Source organism: Dermacentor andersoni, chromosome 1 (assembly GCF_023375885.2).
Source record: "Dermacentor andersoni chromosome 1, qqDerAnde1_hic_scaffold, whole genome shotgun sequence".
NCBI lineage: Eukaryota > Metazoa > Arthropoda > Arachnida > Ixodida > Ixodidae > Dermacentor > Dermacentor andersoni.
Window position 1 is genome coordinate 58,132,912 of NC_092814.1, and position 27,517 is coordinate 58,160,428.

The 27,517-nt window shown below is 44.6% G+C and overlaps 1 protein-coding gene across 1 annotated transcript in view; it reads right to left on the bottom strand.

Moving 5' to 3' along the window:
- Nucleotides 1-27,517, bottom strand: part of LOC129380472 (uncharacterized) — a 482,520-nt gene that overhangs the window by 66,085 nt on the left and 388,918 nt on the right. The window lies entirely within an intron of this gene.

The following is a 27,517-nucleotide window of genomic DNA, read 5'->3' on the forward strand; positions in this document are numbered from 1 at the left end:
GGAAGCGGGATCGAATCCCGGCCATGGCGGCCGCATTTCGATGGAGGCGAAATGCGAAAACACCCGTGTACTTAGCTTTAGGTGCACGTTAAAGATCCCCAGGTGGTCGAAATTTTCGGAGTCCTCCACTACGGCGTGCCTCATAATCAGAAAGTGGTTTTGGCACGTAAAACCCGATAATTTAATTTCATTTTTTCATCTTCCCGTGGGGTGGGGGGGTGAGGGCAACCAGCTTTGTTAACCCCATGTGTGTGTGTGTACGCGTATATATATTTCTTGCACTTGAAGAAACTTCGTGTGACCTCGAAAAATATTTCACTAAAGTCACGGCCTTATATGAGAAATTAGAAGACCTCATAGTAGGAGACAATTTACTTTCACAGCCTGAGTCCTCTCTGGCGTCTCCCGGTGGTGTAATCTTCCTTCGTGTAATTGTCGTATACTTCCCTATCACTAATACTGCTTCGCGTTTCCGGCGAATCTGCAGCCTCGCTCGGTCGTTTTTTCTTATTCTGTGAGTCCCAGTATATAAAGCGCTGCTGCGCGTGGCTGCTGTTGATTCTGATTTCGAGTGAATCCGGCTTGGCCTTATTTCGGTCAGTGAGTGAATTACGCAGGGTGTCCCAACTACCATTCACCAAGACTTGAATTAAGAGCAGTTGCGTTGCTCGAAGAAAACCTACTGCGTATTGCTTACAGTACAGTGGAGTAGCCGCCATTAATTGTTTCATTCCTGAAATTTAATTCGACAATTGCAATTAATTATCTAATTCGAGAAGTACTGCCTAAATTATCAAAGTGTCAATGAGGCATTTGTAGGCACCCGCAGGCACCCCCGAATTACATCTAACTGCTGTGTTTTAAGAGACGTACTAATTGCTTGCAATTTTTTCCGACTGCAGCCAACAAACCTAACGAAATATGAAAAACACCACGTGAGTGCACTCCCAGCCGCATTGTAAAGTAGCGCCCTCAAACAAGCTGTTCGAAAGTAACTGCGCTGCCTGTCGCAAACCCGAAGAGGCAGCGCATCACCTTAATTATAGTACGGAAGGAGCACCAACAGCAGGTTTAGCGGCTTTGCATCTATTCTTTCCTCTCTACGTCACATTTATAATCCGTATCTCAAGGCCCACTGATCCCATTGATAACAAAAGCCCCTTGATAACGCGGTCGAAGCGCCGCTCTGACCACACACGAAACGCGAAAAGCAATGTAATAGGCACAGAATGCTTAAAATCCCGGCTTTGCTTGCACCGAATCGACAGAGTGCGCGCGCAGCTGTATTTCGCGCCGGAAATTGGGTTCGGACCACAGCCAAAATTAAGTGACGGTTTTATTTTTCATGAGAGTGTATACGTGGTGCAAAAACAGGGTCGTGGGAAAAAATAAAAGCGAAATAAACAGACTGGGGGAAGCGACCCACGTGTAGAGAAAAGGCAAAACCGATGACTTCAAGCAAGTAAACGTAGCACTTCTAAATGAGCCGAATTGGCAATCGGGACGCCTGACCAAAAAAAAAACTAAAAATTGCATCAGATTTCACTGTGCCCTAATTATGTATGAATTCGAAAGCGCCGTTGAACACCAGCTGCTGCCTAGAGGACATGTTAGAATAGGTGTCTCCTTCTGCAGCTACGCAATACTGAGTTCGCTTTATCTATCACATCTTCAGTGGTTGTCTTGATGACCGACGCTGGAATTCGACGGCACACATCCGTTATCCTTGCCTTGACCTAATCTGACGTCCGTCTCGATCATGTAAACACGATCTTTCACATAACCTCAAAGAAAGAAATCGAGTGGAGAGAGGTCAGGTGGCCTGGCCGGCCAATTTCGCATGAGAAGTCGCATTCAGCTAAAGTTTCGTGCTCGGCTGCTGCTGTGTGCTGGTGCCCCACCTTGCTTATACAGCGGAAGTGGAAGGCGTGATAGCGGGACTTCACTGAGAAACTCATTCACCACTCCTTCCAGTATTTCGTGCATCCAATGCTGTCCGGTTCAGTGTATGATCGAAGAAGATGGGACGTAAAATTTAGAGAAACACATGACGACTGTGACGAAACAAAACGCAACTTTAAACATTTGCACTGACGTTATCAATTCGCTTTTGTGGTGATAGATTTTGTGAAAAAAAAAAAAAAGAACCACCCCTGCACTTTATCTAGGCTGAGACAACAGCTATCACAGCTTGTTTCCAAGTAACAGCAAACGCGAAGTGTTACTCCGGCCAAGGCGCGGCAGATAAGGCACTAGCTCGATCACGATGTTTTACAGCCAAGCTGTATATGGCTAGTCGATTGTAAAGAGAAGCGAGACTGAGACGCATATCATTCACGTGCATTTCACACGCCGTTGATAAAAGATTCTAACGAAGGGGTCACTAAAGCCTACAGGTTTTTTGCAGGGCCAAAAAAGCACGCAAAGCATTTTGAAGCGAGGTGAACATACAGCAACATATACATTCTCTAGGCATAAGCTATCCACACTTGAAATAATTGTTAATTCGCTACGGCCCTTCTCCTTAAAGAATAAAATAAACTTTTTCCCGTGCATATATTTAAATATATTGTGTATGTGGATAGTGCATAGAGTGGCAATTTAAAACAATATTGAAGTTAGAAAATGCGGATCCGGCAGCCGCCGCTGGAAGTTCTAATGCGCCTGTTCTCGTATTGTCAGGATTTCCAAAATTAAGCGAAGTATGAATTAAAATCCGTACACGTCCGCGCCAGCAATGATGCAGTCCCCTATTAGCCACAATAAAATTTGTAGTGAAAAGGTCGAGGCAAGTCAAAAGAAACCTCAAAGGATGTGGTTGACGAAACTCTGGAAATGACACGTTAGGTGGAGGGGCCTTAGCCCCCCCCCCCTCCGGGAAAGTCCGGAGGGGGCTCGAGCCCCGGAGCCCCCCCCCCCCCCCGTAGTTGGCGCCTATGGCACAAGTGGTCTTCGCGTGCCTTCCAGTGCCAAATTTTAAGAGAAACATTAAGCTTAATTTTTCACAACCGGTATATCAAGGATGGGGGTGCTGAGCAACGGAAGCCAAGAAACTAACAGGTAGGAGGGCAGGTAGGTGAATGGCCTCTTAGTCCATGCAGAAACAGAGGAATGTTAGGGGCCGCTGCACCGTTCAACAACCCGGTGAATGTCGAACAGTGTGACAGTGTATAACGGAAATAATTTAAAATAATTTTAATAATTTTAAATAACGCCGAAAGCTCGACTGAAAAAAATTATGGGGTTTTACGTGCCAAAACCACTTTCTGATTATGAGGCACGCCGTAGTGGAGGACTCCGGAAATTTCGACCCCCTGGGGTTCTTTCACGTGCACCTAAATGTAAGTACACGGGTGTTTTCGCATTTCGCCCCCATCGAAATGCGGCCGCCGTGGCCGGGATTCGATCCCGCGACCTTGTGCTCAGCAGCCTAACACCGTAGCCACTGAGCAACCACGGCGCGTAAAGCTCGATTGAGTGATAGGCAACTTTAAAAATAGTGCCCGCCCTCTTCCGTACGTAGCCGTGGTCTTACCACTCACTAGACGACCTGGCTGGAAAACAACAACTAACCGTAATCTCCACTGTTACGTGGGCTGCAACAAGTCTAACCTGCAAACAAGATAATTATACACAATAGTGCGCTGTCTAATTGTATTTTGTTTGGCCCCGTTTTCAGCGCTGTTAGTTTTTCAAAGTCATGTACCAGGTAAGTTTCGAAGATACATTATATAAGTACATCAATTCGTTACGGAAATTTCAGTTTTTTAATATCATAATTTTTAAATATAGCCTAGTGATGATAGCATATAACTTGTTACGAAGTGGCCGCACGCTTTAGCAATGAATATATATATATATATACACCCACACATACAGAGAGAGAGAGAGAGAGAGAGAGTTGTCGGCGGAGAACGCTCCCCTCTTCCTCCCCCAAAATAAATTTCTGGCTACGCCACTGCCTGCGGGTGCTATTTGACGCGCCATAATTTGTGCGCACGAACAGTGGGGCCAATGCACTGACGCATCGCGACGCACAAGCGTCAACGGTTGTTTAAGCGCTGTTCCCATGCTGACGACGATGCCATATGTACTGTGCGAGCTACAAGTAGCGTGGCTAGAATTTTAGCCACCCTACTACACGCACTGAGATGCACCCTTGATTTGCCGTTCCGATTCATCTCTGCGTCTAAGTGCGGCTGCACACGCCTCCACAACTACGTGCCCGAACTCGGGCATTCTTGTTTCAAGACAATGGCAGCACTAATGCGACTAACCACGTCCGTTCGCTTCCTAACACTGACACGCATTAATCCGATAACCTGATTCGTTAGGTTAGGTTAGGTTAGGTAGCACGTAACGCTACAGCGCCACCCTAACACACTTAACAAACCAAGGTCCACACGGTCAAAACATGTTCTTTCAACGTTTACAATGCCGTCGCTTTCTCGTCAGGACTTCGACACCACACCGCGACACAAACATCGTCCCAGCCGCTGGCCCAGCGCGCTATCGCCACTAAGAGCAACATAACAAAGGCAGAGAGCTTTGCGTTGCACTGTCCCACTGCAGGTTATAGCAACTGCTCTCGGAGCAAAACCAAAACTGCCAAAAAATACATGTAGATTAGTCAGCAGAACGCCCATCCGTAGCCTGTACTTTCAATCATTCCCATGATGGTTGAACGATCGCAGCGCCAGATTTCCCACTACTCATACTAATGTGAAAGTGTATGGTAACGAACATGCACTGAAGACGACGGTTCAGACGACATTCAGTTTAGAGAAGTTCTTTTTTATTTTAGGTTTTTGAAAGATAGAAATCAACAGAGCATCCTACTACATTGAGCAACTAAAAGTACAGGCATGCAAGTTTCGTAGTTGCATCACTTTGAGAGTTATCGCGCATGTTTTCCTCACAACTAATAAACAATAAATGAATGCGCCTTAAAAATATATTCTCATACACACAAATAAGCCTTCACACACAAACATCATTAGTGACGGTTTGATACACAAAAATCTGGCAACATCGTCAATGCATGCATGCAGACTAAATTAACACAACACTGTGTACACTTTCTTTTAAACATTATCCAAACATTAAAACGACTGACAATAAATGTGCCGAAATAAATGCAAGTGATTTATATTACCTTGGTTTGCACTGCTTTAAACGAAACTTTTTTAATATAGGTGGCAGTCAAAACACAACGGACATTTCGTCATTAAGCGTATCCTGTTTCATCTGTCTCATTTCTTAGCAGCATTTTCGAGTTTGTTTCTGTTTAGCCGCCTCCTTGAAAGCCGCAAATTTCATGCCGCAGAACAAAATAAGTATCCAAGAGCTATTTCAACTCTAGTACAAATTGTTCTGCTTCTGGGACGTTCAATGTATCTAACAATTATGGCCTCCGAGACGATGTACGAACGTGTCCTCTAAGCAACGCGCCAGTCACGTAGGGTTTGCACGTCTTCTGCATTTTCAGTGCTTCACAGCTGTAATGACAAGCTGGGGAATGCTTAACACTTGTGTACTTGTGTGTCGCTCCTGGACCGTTTCGTGCTACGGACACAGAGTTGTACAATCCTCGATGCTATGATCTGTGAAGGCTTTTTGAAAGTGCCAGAAGGTGGTTCTTGCAAACGTCTTTAGATTAGTTTCTAAAATCGGTGACCTGAACACCACCTCTTGAACATGCCCGCAGATCTGATCAGTTCATACCCACGACCAGGACGAATTAATGCGTCACCAATGAGTGGATCAACTGCTCGGCGCTCACAAATGCCGTCTGCATGTGCTAGCTCCTAATCTAAGACCAGAATGCGCACAGCTGGAGGTAGTGGGAATGATAAACGGCGTCGCAACGACAAGGTCTCGAATCCAACCGAAGTGAAACGATCTCTAGTATTGGGACCATTCTTGTGTCGTGGTAGAGGGAGCAGTAGAGTGAGCTCGGGAAGAGACATGCGATGTACTTTTGCCGAGAGCTGTACAATTACAAGCACTAAGATTCAATAAAGCAAGCTCTGTGCAAGATATAAAGTGCGTACGAAAGGATGGTGGCACAGTCCTAATATCGCGCTGTCAAGTTATAGCATCCTCGGCAAATGCGGCCCGGAGTCTCCCCAAGAGCATTTGGGGGCTTATGTAGCAGCGCGAAACATAATGAAGGGACGACCATAGAGTCTTTTCACTCGGTCTCTGTCGTCGTTTCTTCCTTGCGTTTCGCGCTGTTACATAAGTTGCAACGAACCAACTAGGCCAACAAGCAACCATTAATTTCGGGACACAACGCCTCAAGCCCGTGGAGGAGCAAACGTACATAAATCTGAGGATATAAAAATGCACAGCGCCGGTGCGCGCTGCTAGCGCCGCCTGGCCTAACGCGCGTAGTTTGAACCGCGCGCGTAACAGAGCGAGCTGTCGGTTTGCGTCTGCAGCGTCTGCACCGCGACGAGCTCGTCCGCAGAGCTAATAATCGGTGGCAAGTATCATTCTGTTGCGATGACGAAGCTAAATATTGTCGTAATAAGTACCAGCAAGTCATTAACCGCTGAATGAAGGCGTCTTCACAGTGTCATCTATGTACATGGTAATTAAACCGTATACGTAACGCCTGGTACTGCTGGGGTCGCGGCGCGTGGGCGCGTAAATAATTACGCGAGACATAGCACACTGAAAGCAGCCAAATCGTGTGTTTCAAAACACAATTATTACTTTTTAAACAAAATTCGCGCCCTCAATTTAGCAATTAAAACGCTCATTAATTTATCTAATCTAATTATCGACAGTTCAATTACAAAAAAAAAGAACTTATACGGATGTGGTACGTGACTGCTGACAGAATACCATTGGCTGCGTCCTCGTCTACCCTATACATTTTTTATGAGCTTGGCTAACCTTAAGTACGAGAGCTAGCTGGGCGAGTCGGTACACCTGCATGACTGCTTACAGAGTGAACATCTCAAACAAGGAAAAAGAAGAAATACGGTGCACGAGCGCTGTTGTTAAGTCTTTCTTCTTTTTCCATGGTGGATTTGTTCGCCCTGTATAAGTAATAATGTATTGGCTAAGCTTAGCTGGGATACCTGTATACGCCGGAGTCACATTTACAATAAATGCGCATATTCTAGTGGGTGCCAATATACTCTGCCGTTATGTGACGAATATAATTTTTTATTACCAGCTCGAGTTTAATGATCAAGGACTGCTGTCTCCTCTGCAGTCAATGGTATTATTCTCCCCCTGATACTTTCCAGAAAGGAAGCAACCCGTTCGATGATTCTGTAGAGGGTACTTTCTGCCACGCGAAACGGCACGGCAACTGCCCTTTCAGAAGTTTTATTTCGAATAAAACTGCATGACATTGCGTTGCCAATTGCATGGGCGCTATTAAATATATGTGTAGCAGAACACACACCACAAGAACGACAGCAAATATTCTTCTGCGGTTCTTTCCGGGCATATTTCGTCCTAGTCCACCTTGCTCTGGAGAGGATTGAGTTTTCGTATTTTGCTATAATGTTATAGCACACCTCCCCGGACACGCGAAAGCGTTTTTGAAAGTGAAATAAACAGCACCACACCACAATCAAAATGAATTCGGCACTACAAAAATTTTTAATTGATCACGCGTCGCCGCCAATGGACAACTTGATGAGTCTTCCCACAAAACTGCGCACTTTCGGAGTTTCATTACCGCCTCTGCTGGTAGCCAACTTTATCAAGATTTCGTCCTCCCAGTCATGAGATGAACTCGAAAAAACTGCTTCCAGAAATTCAAGGCGCGCTAGTTTCCTTGCAGTCGCCACTCCGCATCGTCTGCAACGCGCATGACGCGCGATGCCTGCTGGGATTGCACAGCGACGCTCCGACAATTCTTCTGATGCGCCTCGGAGCAGCAAAAAAGCTGCCCCAACAGGGTGCGCCCTATTTATATATAACAGGGTGCGCCCTAACAGCAAGCATGCTGCCTGTATGATGAGCAACACAACAACACACAACGTCAAGCGGAAATTCAGGGGAAGGGGAACAGTATCATCTTTGCATATATGCATGCGGCCTGCTGTCAGACTAAACGCCGCGTCGCATCAGGGAGCAGCTTTGCGCCGATCCTCACTCAGTTGCATGCGTAATCGTGCGAACGGCAATTAAAATTTGGAGTCGGATATCTCGGAGCACAGACACGCTAGAAGAATTCTTCCAACTGATACTGTGTAGAAACACGACTGCCCTCTAACTTTTCGATACAAACATACCTACTTACTGCAATCAACAAAAGTGAATCATTCAATTTTAGTTAATTGGTATGCTGACAACGATGATTATCATCTCACTTTGTGTACTCCTGGGCACATAACTTATTTGCACAGGGGTTCTTCGCATGCCTTCCAGGGCCTAATTTTAAGAAAACCATAAAGCTTAATTTTGAACACCCGAAATATCAAGGACGGGGGTGCTGGGCAACGGAAGCCAAGAAACCGCAACAACTAACAGGTGGGAGGGCAGAAAGGTGACTGGCCTCTTAGTCCATGCAGAAACACAAATATAGGAATGTTAGAGGGCAGACCCGGTGAACGTTGAAGAGTGTGACAGTGTATAACGGAAAAGAACTTTAAGAAAGGGAGGGGCGGTAGTGGGGGTCACAATTTTCGCAAAGGCTTTGAGACAGGAAGCAGTCTTGTTTCGAACTGTCTGCCTCGTCAGTTCCCGAGTGTGATCAAATAACAATACTCATCGCGTTCCAAACATCTCTTCAAGCAAGTCGGACAGGAGGTCACCGAAAGTGAGTGGAGCTTCGTTCTTGTATTTTTAAATCTAGAATAATATAGCATGCCCACAACGCCGAAAGAGCGATTGAGTGATAGGCAACTTCCAAAATAGTGCCTGCCCTCTTCCGTACGTAGCCGTGGTCGTACCACTCACTAGACGACCTGGCTGGAAAACAACTAACCGTGATCGCCACTGTTACCTATGCTGCAACAAGTCTATCCTGCAAACAAGATAAGATACACGATAGTGCGCTGTCTAATTGTTTTTGTGTGGCCCCGTTTCAGCGTTTTTCCAAGTCATGTACCAGGTAGGTTTTTGACATACATTACATAAGTACATCAATACGTAACGGAAATTTCAGTCTTCTCTTTAATATCATAATTTTCATATGTAGCCTAGGACACACACACACACACACACACACACACACACACACACACACACACACACACACACACACACACACACACAACAAAAAGTATAAGTAAAAAAAGTAATAGTTTGCGTCCAGTTATTTCATCTACTTTTGCACTCGCGGTTTCCGTTTGTACTCCTGTAGATAACGAGCATGTATTCGCAACTGTGAAAGGTCGTCGGTATGACTGTAGGGTTTGCCTAGCCGAGTTCACGGCTGTCTGCGTACGCGCGATTCCGTAACTACGAGGCCAGAATTGTTTAGAAATGATTCTATATTGAGTTAGTAGAAAAAAGCATCTATCGCGGATAAATAAAATAAGTTTTTAGGCACGTAGGGGCCTCTGGGCTGTACTCTGAAAATTGAAGGTACGGACTGGGAGCCTGTTTTAAGCGAAACGACTGTAGAAGCCGCGTACGACACGTTCATAAAGCTCTTCAATGGCCACTACAGCAGCTGCTTTCCGATGAAATCATTTAAGACGGGAAAACGCACACGAAAGCCCCTTGGAATAATCCGGAACTGAAGCGGATGATCACAGAAAAGCATGAACTCCATGATTCCTTTCTGAAAACGCGTGACGTCAATACTCTGGCGACCTTTAAAAAGCTACGGAACCGTTTAAATGCTTTACTAGAGAAAGCTAAAAAGGAATATTATGAGAACCTTTTCCAGACAGGACCGAATTGCCCACCTGATCGTATGCGGAAAATAATTAATTCTGTACTGGGCACAAGTTCAGTGACCAATGAAGTACAAGAAATTGTCATTAATAACAAATCACTGTCAGGGACGGCTCTGTCAGAACATTTTAGCGAATATTATGCATCAGCAACAATCAGTCAGGGTCCTCCCAAAGACATGTCGTACAGACTGGAACGAAATGTTCGGGAAACGACATTTTTTCCACCCACAGATTCTTCCGAAGTATATAACACCTTCACTGCATTAAAAAACAGTAAAGCCACTGATATCGATAATATCCAGATAACACCCGTAAAATATGTGATCGACATTATCTGCCCGTTCTTGGTCCATATCTTAAACCTAGCGATTGGTTCAGGGACGTTTCCTGCTAAAATGAAACGAGCCAAAGTGTCTATTATATTCAAAGGGGGGAAAGAAACAACATCGGAAACTACCGACCAATATCTGTTTTGCCTATATTTTTCAAGGGCCTTGAAAAGATAATTTTATGTCGACTACATAGTTCTTTCTTTTTTGAAGCACGAAATTATGTCTGAATGCCAGCACGGTTTCACAAAGGGTAAGTCGACTGAGTCTGCACTCCTGGTACCCAAAAAGAAATAATTCTCAAAAACATTGAAGCGGGAAAGTTAACTCTTGGAATCTTCATTGATTACAGCAAAGCATTTGATTCACTCTATCATGACACACTTTTAAGAAAACTAGAAGAATATGGCTTACGAGGTGTCGTTCACTCACTTTTGCAGTCGTATCTCTCCGATCGACAGCAGTGCGTAGTTATAGATGGTTCTACGTCACCATTTCGCCCATTACTGAGTGGCGTACCCCAGGGAAGCATTTTGGGCCCCTTTTTATTTAATGTATATGCGAATGACTTACCTTCTATTAATAATTGTACAGATTTTGTTTTATATGCAGACAACACTAGCCTCTTCGTTTCTGCTGATAACGAGTCAGACTTGCTTTTACACGCCGATAATGTTCTGTCTAAAGTTTTCGAGTGGTCCTTATGTAACAGCCTACAAATCAATATCAAAAAGTGAAAGGCCGTTGCTTTTGCTGCAAGGAACAGATCTGTGTCATGCGTCGATTTAAACATAAGTTCCCACTCGCTTGATGCAGTACAGAAACACAAAATTTTGGGTGTTGTATTTTCTAGTCACATGATGTGGAACTCACACATAAGCCTTGTTGCAAAGAAATTGTCTGCTGCTTTATCTGTGTTATTTAGATGCCGTCATATGTTCCCACCTCGTGTAATGTTCCAGCTTTATCATTCCCTTTTTCGGTCGCATATAAACTATTGCACCTTAGTATGGGCTACGACTACACAACGTAACATTAACAGGCTGTTGCTGCTCGAAAAGAAAGCTATTCGTTGTATTCACAATGGTCACTATTTACATCCTACAAAACCGTTATTTCAAGAAAGCAGAATAATTAACGTCAAAGATCTTTACGCATACCGTCTTCTACACCAATTACAATTTGCAGATAAAAAAACCATACAATTCCTAAAAAATGTGTCAGCCCTTGCAGAACGAGGGCTGACGCATCACGCATGCTATTGCGCGATATCTTTGTATTTGATAAATTTCACCTGACTGTTTGAAGTTTGTAAATTGTAAATGAGAAACGTACAAACTCAGTATACTGTAGTGATGGCCGACTTCAATGCAAAAGTGGGGATGTTGCATTGCGCGATATCTTTGTCTTTGATAAATTTGATAAATACTGTAGTGATGGGTGACTTAAATGCAAAAGTGGGGATGTTGCATTGCGCGATATCTTTGTCTTTGATAAATTTGATAAATACTGTAGTGATGGGCGACTTAAATGCAAAAGTGGGGATGTTGCTATTGCGCGATATCTTTGTATTTGATAAATTTGATAAATACTGTAGTGATGGGCGACTTAAATGCAAAAGTGGGGATGTTGCTATTGCGCGATATCTTTGTATTTGATAAATTTGATAAATACTGTAGTGATGGGCGACTTCAATGCAAAAGTGGGGATGTTGCATTGCGCGATATCTTTGTATTTGATAAATTTGATAAATACTGTAGTGATGGGCGACTTAAATGCAAAAGTGGGGATGTTGCTATTGCGCGATATCTTTGTCTTTGATAAATTTCAAATGAATGTTTGAAATTTGTAAATTGTAAATGAGAAACGTACAAACTCAGTATACTGTAGTGATGGGCGACTTCAATGCAAAAGTGGGGATGTGCGCGATGCTGATGTTGCCTGGTGGTGGCCCCCTGGCCTCGTCAAGCTGTATGTTTACAGCTTTCTTGCTAGGGTGGCCTTCAACACTGTACTTTGTACATGTTGTAATTAAACTTGTCTTGACTTGACTTGTCGGCGATGAGGTCAGCCTCAACGCCTACGGGATGATCTGACTGAGCTATGTCGAATTCTCGGTTGCCGTAGTCGGAAGTTCGAATCCTGCTGTAAGTTTTTCGCCCCCTTTTTTTTTAATTTGACCATGGTCAGCTTGAAATTCACCTCCTCCAGTGCACTACATCTGCAGGCTTGGAGTGATGCCCGACACCGGCCAAATATGCCGAGAGCGAGTGGGGCTGTACTAATACAGTTACAACAAAATTTGGAAGGCCACTTAAGCTTCAACAAAGACGCCCCCTCACCAGAACAGGAACTGGCCTCCGTGATCCTCGGCCACTACCTCCCAAATAATTCCTACAATAAGCCCATGGCCCTCAGTCCCAAGCAGCTGCGGAGCACCTGACCAAGGCGGCCGTCAGACCTGTAACGCAGCAGAGGGTGCTAAGAATCTCTGGGTCCGGACAGGCCGTCAATGGAAACTGACCATGTCAACCTTTAATTGCCGAAATCTTTCGCGTGTGGCTAGCTTAGCAGGACTCTGAGGAACTATCAGACATTGTTTGGGATATAGAGGTCTGCCAGATAAGAAGCAAAACGGGGCAGGATTCCTAATCCATAAGGATATAGCGGGCAACATTGACGAATTCTACAGCATTAATGAGAGGGTAGCTGCAGTCATAATCAAACTTAATAAGAGGTAAAGATTAAAGGTAGTACAAGCATACGCTCCAACTTCCAGTCACGATGATTATGAAGAAGATAAGTTTTCTGAAGATGTTGAATTAGCGATGAGAAACGTACAAACTCAGTATAGTGTAGTGATGGGCGACTTCAATGCAAAAGTGGGGGGAAAGCAGGCTGCTGAACAAGCAACTGGCAACTACGGCGTCGATTCTAGGAACGGTAGAGGAGAGATGCCGGTAGAATTCGCAGAAAGCAATAAGCTGAGAATAGAACACCTTTTTCAGGAAGCGTAGCAATAGAAAGTGGACCTCGAAAAGCCCAAATGGTGAAACAAGAAATGAAATTGACTTCATACTTTCTGCTGATCCCAGCACAGTGCAGGATGCAGAAGTGATAGGTAGGGTAAAATGAAGTGATCATAGCTTAGGGAGAGTTAGGATTCACCTCAATTTGAATAGAGAAAGAGTAAAATTGGTCAAGAAGAAACATGTCAACCTAGAGGCAGTAAGGGCAAAAGCAGACAAATTCAGGCAGGTACTTGCAAACAAATATGCAGCCTTAGAACAGACAGATGAAGATGACATAGAGATAATAAATGAAACCGTAACAAGGTTGGCTTCAGAGGCACCAATTGATGTGGGAGGCAAAGCACAAGGCAGCCAATGGGCAAGCTCTCCCAAGTAACAAAGGCACTAACAAAGAAACGATAAATAATGAAAGTGTCCAATAAGATAGAATTATCGGAACTGTCAAAACTGATCAACAGGGCGATAATAAGTGATATTCGAAACTATAACGTGAGAAAGACTGAAGAAGCCGTATGTGGACGCAGCCTGAAATCAGTGAGAAAGAAACTTGGCATAGGACAAACCAAGATGTATTCACTAAAAGCTAAGCAGGGTAATATCATCAGCAATCTCGAAGATATAGTAAAGGAAGCGCAAGAATCATATACTGACCTCTACTGACCTGTAGAAGAGTCAGGATACCTCCATCACAAACAGTAATGAACAGTTTGCAGAAACTCCTCCTATAACTAGCGATGAGGTCAGAAGGGCCTTGCAAGACATGAAACGAGGAAGTGCGGCAGGAGAAGACGGAATAACAGTCGATTTAATCAAAGATGGACGAGAAATAATGCTAGGAAAACTGGCGGCTCTTTATACGAAGTGCCTATCGACTGCAAGGGTCTCTGAAAACTGGAAGAATGCAAACATTATACTAGTCCATAAAAAGGGAGACGTCAAAGAATTGAAAAATTATAGGCACATTAGCTTACTCCCACTATTATATAAAATATTCACCAAGATAATCTCCAACAGAATAAGGGACACTGAACTTTAGTCAACCAAGGGAACAGGCTGGCTTCAGGAAGGGATACTCTAACGGATCCCATCCATGTCATTAATCAGGTTATAGAGAAATCCGCAGAGTACAATAAGCCTCTCTACATAGCTTTCGTAGATTACGAAAAAAGCATTTGATTCGGTAGAGATACCAGCAGTCATAAAGGCATAACGTAATCAAAGAGTACAGAACGCTCACTTAAATACCTTGGAAAATATCTACAGAGGTAGTCGTATAATACAAGTGATATATATATATATATATATATATATATATATATATATATATATATATATATATATATATATATCTTCGTGTGTGCTCGACATTGGCTTTCGTCATCTTACTGTCTATTCCCTTTCTTTTTTCTGTATTGATCGCCCATTGTATATTCTTGTATAATTAATTATTGTTTTTGATGTGAGCATAATTGGTTATCTGTTTTTCTCCCCTCCTGCCTGGTCCTTAATGAACGCAGTATTTCCTAAATAATAAATAAATAAATCAATAAATAAATAAATAAATAAATAAATAAAAGCTACCTTTAAAGAAAGGGGTCAGACAGGGAGAGACAATCTCTCCAATGCTATTCACCGCGTGCTTGGAAGACGTATTCAAGCCATAGTTCAGGATCGCCAGTTAGCCTCTAGAGTCTGTGAAGGGGTACGTTTACGTAGGTCAATTAATCACAGGGAACCCTGATCTTGAGAAGGAAATTCACAGAAGAATAAAAATGTGTTGGATCGCATACGCCAGACATTGTCAGCTCCTGACTGGAAGCTTACCATTATCATTGAAAATAAAGGTGTAAAATCAGTGCATTTTACCGGTGCCGACATATGGGGCAGAGACTTGGAGACTGACAAAGAAGCTTGAGAACAAGTTAAGGACCGCGCGAAGAGTGATGGAAGGAAGATTGCTAAGGATAACATTAAGAGACGGAAAGAGAGCGGTTTGGATCAGAGTGTGAACGGGTATAGACGATATTCTAATTGACATCAAGGTAAAAAAGTGAAGCTGGGCAGGTCGCGTAACGCGCCGGTTAGATAACCTTGGACCATTACACTCTAAAACAAAATTACACGCTGTGGGTTGTATCTTGCGACATAATAAATGTCATCTCTCTTGTCCGCATTTCCTTTCTTTAGCGATGCGAGACCGGTACTTCCCCATAACGAAAGACATGCGCGACATCAGCATGACATAGCATTCCCGACAGGAAAGGGCCCGACAGGGCGCGGCGTTTTCAAGAAAGGAAACGCAAGCAAGGCAGATGACGATTATTGTTGTGTGGCAGATGTACACCCCAAAGGGTGTACCTTTGTCTAAGAGTGTAAGGTTACAGAACGGGTACCAAAAGAAGTGAAACACAGTCGAGGACGCAGAAGACTAGGTGAAACGATGAGATTAGGAAATTCGCGGGCGCTAGTTGGACTCGGTTGGCGCAGGACAGGGGTAATTGGAGATCGCAGGGAGAGGCCTTCGTCCGGCAGTGGACATGAAACAGGCTGATGATGATGATGAGAGAGAGAGAGTTGTCGGCGGAGAACCCCCCCTCCGAAATAAATTGCTGGCTACGCCACTGCCTGCAGGTACTATTTGACGCGCAATAATTTATGCGCACGAACAGTGGGGCCAATTTCCACTCACGCATAGTGACGCACAGGGTCAACCTTTGTTTAGGCGCTGTTCCCACAGTTGCGACGATGCCATATATGTGCTGCACGTGCGACTTACGAGTAGCGTGGTTAGAATTCTAGCCACCGTACTACAAGCACTCAGATGTACTCTTGATTTGCCGTTCCGATTCATCACTGCGTCTGAGTGCGACTGCATATGCCTTCACAATTACGTGCCCGAACGCGGGCATTCTTGTTTCAAGACAATGGCAGCACTAATGCGACTAACCATGTCCGTTCGCTTCCTAACACTGACACGCATTAATCCGATAACCTGATTCAATAGCGCGTCTGCTGCTAGAATTATGCTACTCGTAGACGACAACATTTTGCACGCTTTTAGAGCGTGCGTTCTGTTCCTACAGGCACGCAACGCGGCTTATATTCCACAATTTTTGTTCCGTTCAATCGTTTTGAGCAGAAAGGTTCTGTCATGTATCAATTAATACAGTCTGACCTAGCGATCGCGAACGCAACAGTCGCGAGCGCGCACGGGAACATAAATGGCTAGTGAGCGTTAGCGAAACAGCCACGCGTTAACAAGTTGGTCCCTGCGATCTGGTGAACGTGCCGTTTAATCTGGGAGGCCATGCAACACGCAAACGCCGGACTTGCCGTTGGTGGCACTAACGCAGCTGCCGCTGATGATGATGATGAGGGTTAACTGATACCCTCTATGAAAGGGGTCGGTTGAAAATACTGACCTAGCCTGCTTGAGTTAATCAGATATGCTATACATGCTTTATAATTTTAGTATTTATGTACACGCGGTGCCGCCACTCCTATTTTAGGTGCTGCTCGGTCCGGTTGTATTACATGCCCTCCGAGACCACGGCACGTATTAATCTCGGAGGCAGCGGTCAGCACTGATCAGCAGTCGCCGTTAGTAAGTTCTACCAATAAATAAATAAATAAATAAATAAATAAATCGTTTAGGGAACGTGCCCAGGAATAATTCAAGATTAGAGTGCTGGCGCACTAATAATAATAATAATAATAATAATAATAATAATAATAATAATAATAATAATAATAATAATCTTATCTGCTGCGACTGCAGGGCGATGTGCGTCCCAAAAACGAGGGTGTCGCCACAACCGCGGTGCGACCCTACGCGCGGGTGAGATTGATTTGCGGAAAGTTTGAACCCCGAAAAGGCACGTGCGCGCTGTGCCTGCGTATGCAGCAACGTGTCTCACAACAGCAACCAGCTACAAACTTTTATTTTTTTATTGACACAAACTGCAACCCTAAGGGAGTGATCGCAGGAGTGAAGTACAAGAAAACGAGAGGTACGTACCTAGCAGAAAGGGAAACGCAAGTGCAATGAATATGAAAAAAACATGGCCTCATTACAAACATACATACATACATAGACATACAGACATACATACATACATTCATACATCGCATACAATACATATTGCTAAGAATCAGAAGATCTGCAACCAGTGATTGCGATAACGAACTTGTCAAATAGCAAATTTCGAATGTTAGGGGGTAGCTGATTGTGCATTTCCACGGATCGAGGAAAATAACTATGAAATTGCCGGTGCTGGAGTAAAGAGGCACAATATTCAGAGGGTGAAAATTCCTGGTAGTAGACGCTTTAGCAAACTTAACGTAGTCCAAAGATGAGCAACGTTCAGAGGTAACAATGGTAGTTCAAGGAAGGAAGATTACAAGAGGGGCATAAGTCCTTGTCGTAAGGCTGATTATATATATATGTGTGTGTGTGTGTGTGTGTGTGTGTGTGTGTGTGTGTGTATACGGATAGATCAACTCGAATTATCGAAGTGATGACCACGCTCGAATTATTTCGTTTAATTGGGAAGTTAGGAAAAAGCAGAGTAAGGGATTTTTCGGTCGTTCAATATGTAAAATTGTAACGTAGCGACACTGAAAAAACACCGCGGCATTGAATTTGCCCTCTAACTCACGCCTGCGCGTGTAAAACAGACCGCGAGTGTGGCCAAATACGGCCGCCCTTAGCGCCATCTGGTACGTAAGAACGCTAGCGACGGCTGAATCCGCTGCTGAGTCCACTGGCGTCCAGCCTGGCCAAAATAAGTTTACGACCGTGACTAGGGTGCCTAGACGATTTGACGCGACAGCGTTAGAGCGCACGCTCGAAGAAAAACCCATCTGCGTCAAAATAAGAAAGAAATCACCTCTCTTTTACTAATTTATTTCTGGGCACGCTTCCATAGATCTGGTTTAATTCCAGCTAGTTACGTTAATTCTGGTTGATGACAACATTGAAACTTATGGGTACTTGCCAGGAAATGGAAATTTCTTCGTTAGATCGGGAACTTCTTAAAATACGGTTTCGTTAGATCGAGTTTTAAGTGTATAGCTTGTCACTAAATACATTATTGTTCCACGTGGATCACTGAAAAAGTTGGAACACGCACTCCGCTAAAGCGCAAGAGCCATGCGGACAGATAGGATAGGCACAAGACGAGTGCAGTCTTTCACACGAAGGTTGGTTTGTGTTCCTCTCGTCTTACGTACAATATGGGGGATTGGCCAAAAATAAGGTGAATAACATAAATCTATAGTCTCGCTTGCAAATTTACGAGAAAGGCTGAATTACACGTTAGAGATGCAAGTAAATGAACCAGCTAGCAAAAACGAAATGTATGAAAAAAGAAAAAAATATCACCAAATTGAACAGGGCGAGTGTTTAGAATAAATAACGAAACATATCTTTTTCTTAACATAGTAAGGCGGTGGCATGACAAAAGCCAGTACCTATTGTCTCATCCTCATAACTGAAAATGTAGAACGCCCCCTGTGCGTGTAAAAGTGCAGGGAGGGAATGCGGGAACGTAATGTGGTGAGAGATACTTTCCTCCCTTCGTGTAATGAAAAGTTCACTACGACATATGTTGATATTCAGAAGTAGTCGCTATATACTCAGGCAACGCTAGCAGCAGTTGCGTATGCTGAGGAATAAGGGTATACGACAGACAGGGTCGTCAAGGAATGCTTTGGCCTCTGAGTCTGCAATCTCATTCAAAAGCACATTCCAATGATAGATCCAGATCAAGCTTTTCTGCTCTGTATGGGGCAGTCCTATTCCAATGGCAGAATGAGAGCGTGAGTTGTGTATTCCAATGGCAGATTGGGAGCAGCCACCAATTCCGGATCACTCTGGGGTGCAAAAATATGTGCTCCGCCGAAATCGGCAAATTTAACCGGAAGTGCGCGTGACGTTTTTCTTTCACCACCCTCTGCTTCCTGTCACGGTCGCCTTTTTCCGGTCGCGGGCAGCTATGGACGACATGGAAAACATGGACGCTACGTCGCGCCGTGCGTTTTTGTTCCTGCTCCTGGATAGTGAGAGCTCCGACACACCTAGGCGCCACTTACGGGGGGGTCTCCGGGGCCCGAGCCCCCTATGGAGTTTTCCGGCCCCCCCACCCGGGCGATGCCGAAATCCCCTACTCACCCTCCCCTGCATCATCATCATCATCATCATCATCATCATCACCCTGGTTACGCCCACTGCAGCGCAAAGGCCTTTCCCATACTTCTCCAACTACACCGGTCATGTACTAATTGTGGCCATGTCGTCCCTGCAAACTTCTTAATCTCATCCGCCCACCTAACTTTCTGCCGTCCCCTGCTACGCTTCCCTTCCCTTGGAATCCAGTCCGCAACCCTTAATGACCATCGTTTATCTTCCCTCCTCATTACATGTCCTGCCCATGCCCATTTCTTTTCCTTGATTTCAACAAAGATGTCATTAACTCGCGTTTGTTCCCTCACCCAATCTGCTCTTTTCTTATCCCTTAACGTTACAACCATCATTGTTCTTTCCGTAGCTGGTTGTGTCGTCCTCAATTTAAGTAGAACTCTTTTCGTAAGCCTCCAGGTTTCTGCCCCGTGCGTGAGTACCGGTAAGATTAAGCTGTTATACACTTTTCTCTTGAGGGATAACGGCAACCTGCTGCTCATGATTTGAGAATGCCTCCCCTGCATGAACATACCTAAAGTGTCATTACCAGAGCTTTGTCACTCACATCATTTTGTGTTTCTTCTGACTTACCTCGATCATTTCACCACAAATTTTACTGGGTCTAATAGCTTGCTGCATCATTGTTCGCGGGGACGTGCACGGCTCTTAATTCACACTTTCGTTTTACTTCTGCTAACCGTGACAATAGGATACGGGCATTCGCTTTTGTGCTGATAAAAAGAGAAGAAGAAGACCCGGCCGTGCACCAGCGGCGGCTGCCTCATCCGTATTTCCTCACTTCAACATTGTTTTAAATTTCCACTGTAAACACCACGAACATAGACAAGATATTTATATATACACACAGGACAAATTTTATATTTTTTGAAAGAGATGGAGGTAGTCAATTAAAAGTTATTGCTAAAGGTACGTTTAGCGTATGCCTAGAGAATGAATATGTTGTTGTATGTTCACCACGCTTCAAATTGCTTTGCGTGCTTTTTTGACCATGAAAAAAACCTACAGACTACAGTGATCCCTTCGGCACAGTTTTTTATCTGCCAAAGGGATGCGTGTCTAAATATTGCTACGTGTCTAAATATTGCCTCTCTTTCCAGTAAACAATGATAACGACTCACGAAAAAAAATTCATTTCTAATAATTTAAACATTTATTAGGGATGGAAACATAGTCAGTTGCATGCAAAGGTAATAAATATATGCAGTGACCCAATCAATTAACATCCACCAAGAATTAAAAAAGAGCTATGCGTTACGCGAAGAAAACCTAGTGCATATTGTTTACAGTACAGTGGAGTAGCTGCCAGTAATCTTTTCGTTAATGAGATTTAATCAGGTAATTATAATTAATTATCTAACTCGAGACGTAATACCCTGATTATCGAAGTATCAATGAGGCATTTGAATGCACAGCCAAAGGATATCTAACTGTGGTATTTTCAGCGACGTATTAATTGCGTACAAATTTTGTTCCTACTGATAACTAAACCCCGCGAAATATGTAGAATGCCACGTGACTGCGCTCCCACCCGCATCATAACGCAGCGCCCTGGAACAAGCTCCCTCTGAGTTAGCCAGGACGAAATAAAGAAAATAAAGGAAAACATCGTGATCGAGCTAGTGCCTTATGTGCCGCACCCCGGTCGAGGTAACACGTCGCGTTGGGTGTTATATGGAAACAAGATGCGATAGCTGTTGTCTTAGGAAAATAAAGTGCACGGCCGGGTCTTCTTCTCTTTTTTATCGGCACAAAAGCGAATCGACAACGTCAGTGCTAATGTATAAAGGTGCGTTTTGTTTCGTCCCAGTCGCAGTGTCTTTCCGTTACGAGCAGAAGGTAAAAATGATCCTTACCTTGGGAGATATGCAAATGACCACAAGAGAAAGGCCGCAAATATATATCAGTCATGGAAGTGCGGCGGTAGACCAAACGCGTCGGGTATCACCAGATACAATGAAAACCTGAAACACACCGGCAGCTTCAAGAAACAGCGGCGTGGTACTGCATCTTTGAGCCATAGCCTACGCACGAATGTCCTATCATTAATGGCCTCAAACCTTCAGGCTAGCGTGCGGGACGTGGCCGCCCAGGTACCAGTTCCGAAGTCATGAGTTTCGAGGATTCTAAACAACGGCGCTTCACCCGTACCACCTTAACCAGCACCAATGCTTGGAATATAGGGACCTGTAAAATCGTTTAGATATCGCGAATTGGGTCCTGACAAAAGCCGCTCAGTGAACGGACTTTTTGAACAACATCCTGTGCATCGATGAAGCCTATTTTTTTGCCGAAACAGCCAGGAAAATTTACATAATGGACACTATTGTAGTGACTGCAATGCACACTGGGTAAAGCGGAACCGACACCAGTACCAGTGGTCCTTCAATGTGCGGGAGCGGAATTTACGCCGGTGCTATAATCAGTCCCATCTTCTTCGATCGCACAATGATTGGAAAGCTTACGTGGACGAAGTACTGGAAGGAGTGGTGGCTGAATTTCTCAGCAGTCCTGCTGCCACGTCTTCCACATCTGTGGTATCAGCAAGGATGGGGCGCCAGCACACAGCAGCAGCCGAGCACGAAACGGGCTGGATGCGACTTTTCAAGCGCAATAGATTGGAAGGCACGTGCCTGTACATTGGCCGGCTAAGTCACCTGACCTCTCTCCACTCGATTTCTTTCTTTGGGGTTATGTGAAAGATCGTGCTTACATGATCGAGACGGACGCCAGATTAGTTCAAAGCAAGGATAACGGATGTCTTTTGTAGGATTCCGGCGTCGGTCATCAAGAAAGCCACTGAAGATACACTAAAATGGACACAGTACTGCGAAGCTGCAAAAGCAGACGTATTCGAACACGTCCTCTAGGCTGGTGTTCAACAGCTTACGAATTCATAGATAATAAGCGCACACTGAAATCAGTTTTGCGTGCGTGTGTGTGCGTGTGTGTGCGTGCGTGCGTGCGTGCGTGTGCGTGCGTGCGTGTGTGTGCGCGTGTGCGTGCGTGCGTGTGCGTGTGTGAGCGTGCGTGTGCGTGTGTGTGCGTGCGTGTGCGTGTGCGTGCGTGTGCGTGTGTGCAGACATCCTGATTGCCAATTCGGCTCATTTAGAAGTGGTATATTTACTTTCTTGAACGCGTCGGTTTATTTTGCTTTTATTTTTGGACATGAACCTGTTTTTGTAGCAAGTGTACACTTTCATAAAAATTAAACCGTCACTTTAATTTGGCTTTGGTGCGATGCAAGGTTCTGGCGCGAAACATAGCTTCGAGCGCACTCTTTTGATGCGGTGCGAGGAAAGCCGGGATTTTGAAGCATTCTATGTCTATTACATCACTTTTCGCATTTCGTGCGTAGTAAGAGCAGCGCTTCGGCCCCGTTATTAAGGGGCTTTCGTTATCAATGTGATCAGTCGGCCTTGAGAGACGGATAATAAGTGTGACGTAGAAATGAGAGGAAGGAATAGCTGCGAAGCCGCGAAACCTGCTGTTGGTGCTCCTGCGGTACCATTATCAAGGTGATGCGCTGTCTTTTCGGGCTTGCGACAGGCAATGGAGTTGCTTTAAATCAGATTATTTGAGGGCGCTGTTTCATGATGTGGGTGGGAGCGCAGTCACGTGGTATTTTTCATATTTCGTAAGGTTTCTTTGCCAGTCAGAAAAAGATTGCACGCAATTAGCACGTCGCTGAAAACACAGCAGTTAGATGTAATTTGGACGTGCCTGGAGGTGCTTACAAATTCCTCATTGAATCTTTGAATATAGATCTTTTTTGTGCACGCTGTGGCAGCAGTGCATTGATGACCCCAGAAAACTTCCGGTCATGCATTTCTGACAGTCAAGTTAGGCAAAAAAACGGAAGTATTTAGCGCATAGTTGACTGTATGCACACATTCTTGATGTGTTCGGATATAAGCAAAGTGTGGCATGTGTCGATCTGATGCATGGGCTTGTTTTGTTGCACTGAACAATAGAATCCACTCGTAGAATATTCCAACTTCTCAGCAAAACTGATGCCAGCTGGAAGGTTCTGTAAATTCATAGGCTATTGTAACTTGTGTTGTTCCAGAGGGCTTAACCGGAAGTCTTCTGGGGAGCCTGTTTGTAAGCATGAAAAGGATCTATAAGGAAAGTACTTCTCGAGTTAGATAATTATTTGGAATTGCAGAAGTAAATCTCAGTAACGAAAGAATTACTGGCGGCTACTCCATTGTACTGGAAGGAATAGCGCTAGGTTTTCTTCGAGTAATGGAACTGCTCTTTTTTTAAGTAGTGCTTGACAGTTGGGGAACACTGTACAAATCACTGAAGCCCAGCCGGAGTCACTCGAAATGAGAATCAACAGAAATGATGCGCAGCAGCCCTTATACACGGACTCACACACACACACAAAAAAACACACACACACACACACACACACACACACAGAGAGAGAGAGAGAGAGAGAGAGAGAGAGAGAGAGAGAGAGAGAGAGAGAGGCTGCAGTTTCATCGCAAAGGTGAAGCGGCAGGCACGTATCCAGGGGCCTCCAGGGGCGCCCTGCCCCCCCTCCCCAACCCCAACGAAATTAAGCGGCATACCACCCCCCCACCTCCCGCCCACACCACCACTCCTCACACACATTCTTTAAAAGCTAACCAATACATCTATTCGGCAGTAAACATTTTGCTGCCTTTCATAGACTGGGCTGTATATGACTAACGCATAGTTTTTTTTCGTCATCCGTCAACAGGAAAAATCATGCGGGCCGACCCTGGTGATAGTGCAAAAAGGGTTCAAGCTCATGATTGCACATACCCCTGCGGGCTCGGGAACCTGTAAGGCGCAATTACAATTTTCAGGACGGGCCCACGTATGGTGAGCGCTCAACGCCTGCTTCACCTCCGCCGCGGGTGGGCCCGGTATTTCACTCCTTCGGGATCGGCCCACGTATGGAGGGCGCTTGATGCCGGCTTTACCTATACCGAGCCCCGGGTCAGCCCGACATTGCACAGTCTTCGGGGTCGGCCCACCTATGGGAAGTGCATGACGCGTGCTTCACCTCCGCCACGGTTCGGGCCGGTATTGCACTATCTTCGGGATCCGTCCTCGTATGGGGGAGTGCTTAACGCCCGCTTCACTTCCCCCTCAGGTCGGCCCGGCATTGCACTGTCTTCGGGATCGGCCCACGTACAGAGAGTGCTTAACGCCTGCTTCACCACCGCCGCAGGTCGGCCCGGCATTGCACTGTCTTCGGCATCGGCCCACGTACGGGGAGTGCTTAATGCCTGCTTCACCTCCGCCCCGGATAGGCCCGCCATTTCCCTATCTCCGGGATTGGCCCACGTATGGGGAGTGCTTAACGCCTGCTTCACCTTCACAAGAATTACTTTAGTCGTGTAGAGTGGACACTGTACACTCTTAAGCAAAATTACACCCTTTTGCCACACAACGATAACCATCATCTGTCTTTTCCGCAATTACTTTCTTTAACGCCGCGAACCCGGCACTTTCCAGTAACGAACGGCATGCGCGTTATCAGCATGACAAAGCATTCCCAACAGGAAAGTAGTGGGCGCGTCGTTTTCAAGAAAGGAAACGCAAGCAAAGCAGATGACGATTATCGTCTCGTGACAACCGACGCAGCCTTTCGAAAGAGCGAGAGAGTTCGCAAGTGCCTGTCGTTTGCGACTCGCGTTTGCAGCGAGCAGGCGTTGTAGCAGACGACACTTCTAGCATTCCTCTCAAGGGCGCAACACTTTCTAACAATGCAGCATTTTTATTTCCATAAATACTTGATGAGTATTTTTATATAAGTACATGCACGGTTGTTATTGGTGTTGTAAAAATAAATAAATAAATAATTGTTCTTTGGCGTTAAATTAGGCACAGAACTAGCTAGGACGCTTGTCGCCTCCTACGAGTATGCTTCATTATATTTTATATTGATGTACCGCTTCCGAAGCGTTATGGCGTGGCTTTGCACTTACCCATTTTGCGACACTAGACTACCGCCAGGAAGCAGCACCCTTTCCTACCACAAGTCGCCTGCGTCGTTCAAACTTACTTTTTTGTGGAATTCAAGACGCAAAGGGTGAGACTTGGCTTGAGTCTCAGACAAAAATAATATCATTCTGCTCCGAGCAACTCGGTTTATCCGTTAGTACAGACGACTTAGAGCGTGCACACCGACTTGGTCGTTACCAGCAAGACAAAACTAGGCATATTATTGTAAAATATGCAAGATGTAAAGAAAAATCAAGAATTCTTGCAGTGGCTTCTAAGCTCAAGGGCACGAATTTTTCGAAATCCTTTATATTCATGGACAACAGAGCGGCAGATCATTTAAACTTCGCTTTGACAAGCTGCTGCTTGATGGCAAACAATTCACGTACAACGCTGAATCTGATTGTATAGTTGAACTGAGGGCATAGCGGTCACTGCGTCTCTCCAGGCATGCGCGTCCCTCTTTTCCCCCCCAGACCTGCCTCGCCTCGATTACTGTGCCCGTTTATCAGAATATGTCGGTCTTGCTCGCAAACATGCGTAGTTACCTGCCTAAGAAAGACGCCCTAGAATCTATCTTGAAAGACAACAATACTGACCTTGCTATACTTACGGAATCTTGGCTGCATCCAAATATTGCTGACCACGAGCTACTAAATGATAGCCAAACATACGCTGTTCACAGGCTTGACAGGTTGGGGCGCAGGGGAGGCGGCATTTTGATTTTTGTGACAGAAAGTGTTCCTTCATATGTCACCAAATCCAACTGTCAACATGAAATTTTGTCTGTAAATATATCACTTCGGTCAAGTATGACTGTGATTATTGCTTGTTATCGCGCTCCTGACTGTGATGTTTCTTTCAACCATGAACTAAATTCTGTACTAGCGAATCTTTACTCAAGCTTCCCGTCTGCGAATTTTATGCTCTGTGGCGATTTTAATTTTCCGGACATTAACTGGGCAAATCTAGACGCACATCACCGGCAATCCAAAGATTTTCTTGACACAATCCTTACATTCAACTTTACTCAGATGGTTAATATGGCAACCCGTGGGGAGAACATTCTAGACCTTGTCCTTGTTTCTAACCCCAAAATAATAACATCGCTATCATCCGTAGCTGGTCTAAGCGACCACAATTTACTGCTATTCAATCTTTGCATCCCAGTTCCTTTCAGACAGCCCTCGACCAAATACATTAGGGACTACAACAAAGCAGATTTTAGCAAAATTAACACTGAACTGAACACTTTTTCAAATTTTTTTCGTCAGGCTGCTCCTTCTCGTACAGTAGATGAAAACTGGTTGTTATTTAAGAATAAATTATTATGGCTTGTTGACAGACATGTACCTCTCGTTCGCATTCGCGGTGATTTAGGAAAACCCTGGTTTTCTAACACACTTCGGAGGCTGTCGGGAAGGAAAAAACGTCTGTTTCGTGATGCGAAACGCTCTAAATCTTGTTCAAAGTGGGACAAGTACTTCAAATGCCTGCGCAAATACACTAGCACTTTGAGACAATCCAAAAAGAAGTTCTTCCACCACGATTTGCCTAACATCATACGTGTCAACCCCAAAAAATTTTGGAATATTCTGAAACGAAACAATAGCTCCAATAACATTTCCTTGACTTATCCTGACGGTTCAAACGTGCCGCTTGATCAGCGGTCAGACGTAATGAACTCATATTTTTCTTCTGTTTTCACTCGTGAGCCTGCACTGAAGGACTTTGATTTGCCCAGCCACAGTTTTCCCCTCATGTTTCCCATTACAATTATTTCTCAAGGCATTATGAAACTTATTGATAACCTAAAGATTTCTAGTGCCCCCGGGCCAGATAACATCACTGCTAAGATACTAAAAAGTACGAAAGCAATTTCCAGTCTAATATTACAAATAATTTTTACCCAGTCCATTACTGATAGTTCACTTCCAAATGACTGGAAGATTAGTAAAGTGGTACCGGTATATAAGTCAGGCAGCCACTCTGATCCCTCCAACTATCGCCCCATTTCCCTAACGAGTATTCCCTGTAAACTCCTAGAACATATAATATATTCGCAAATAGCATGTCATCTCGGTGATCATTCCTTCT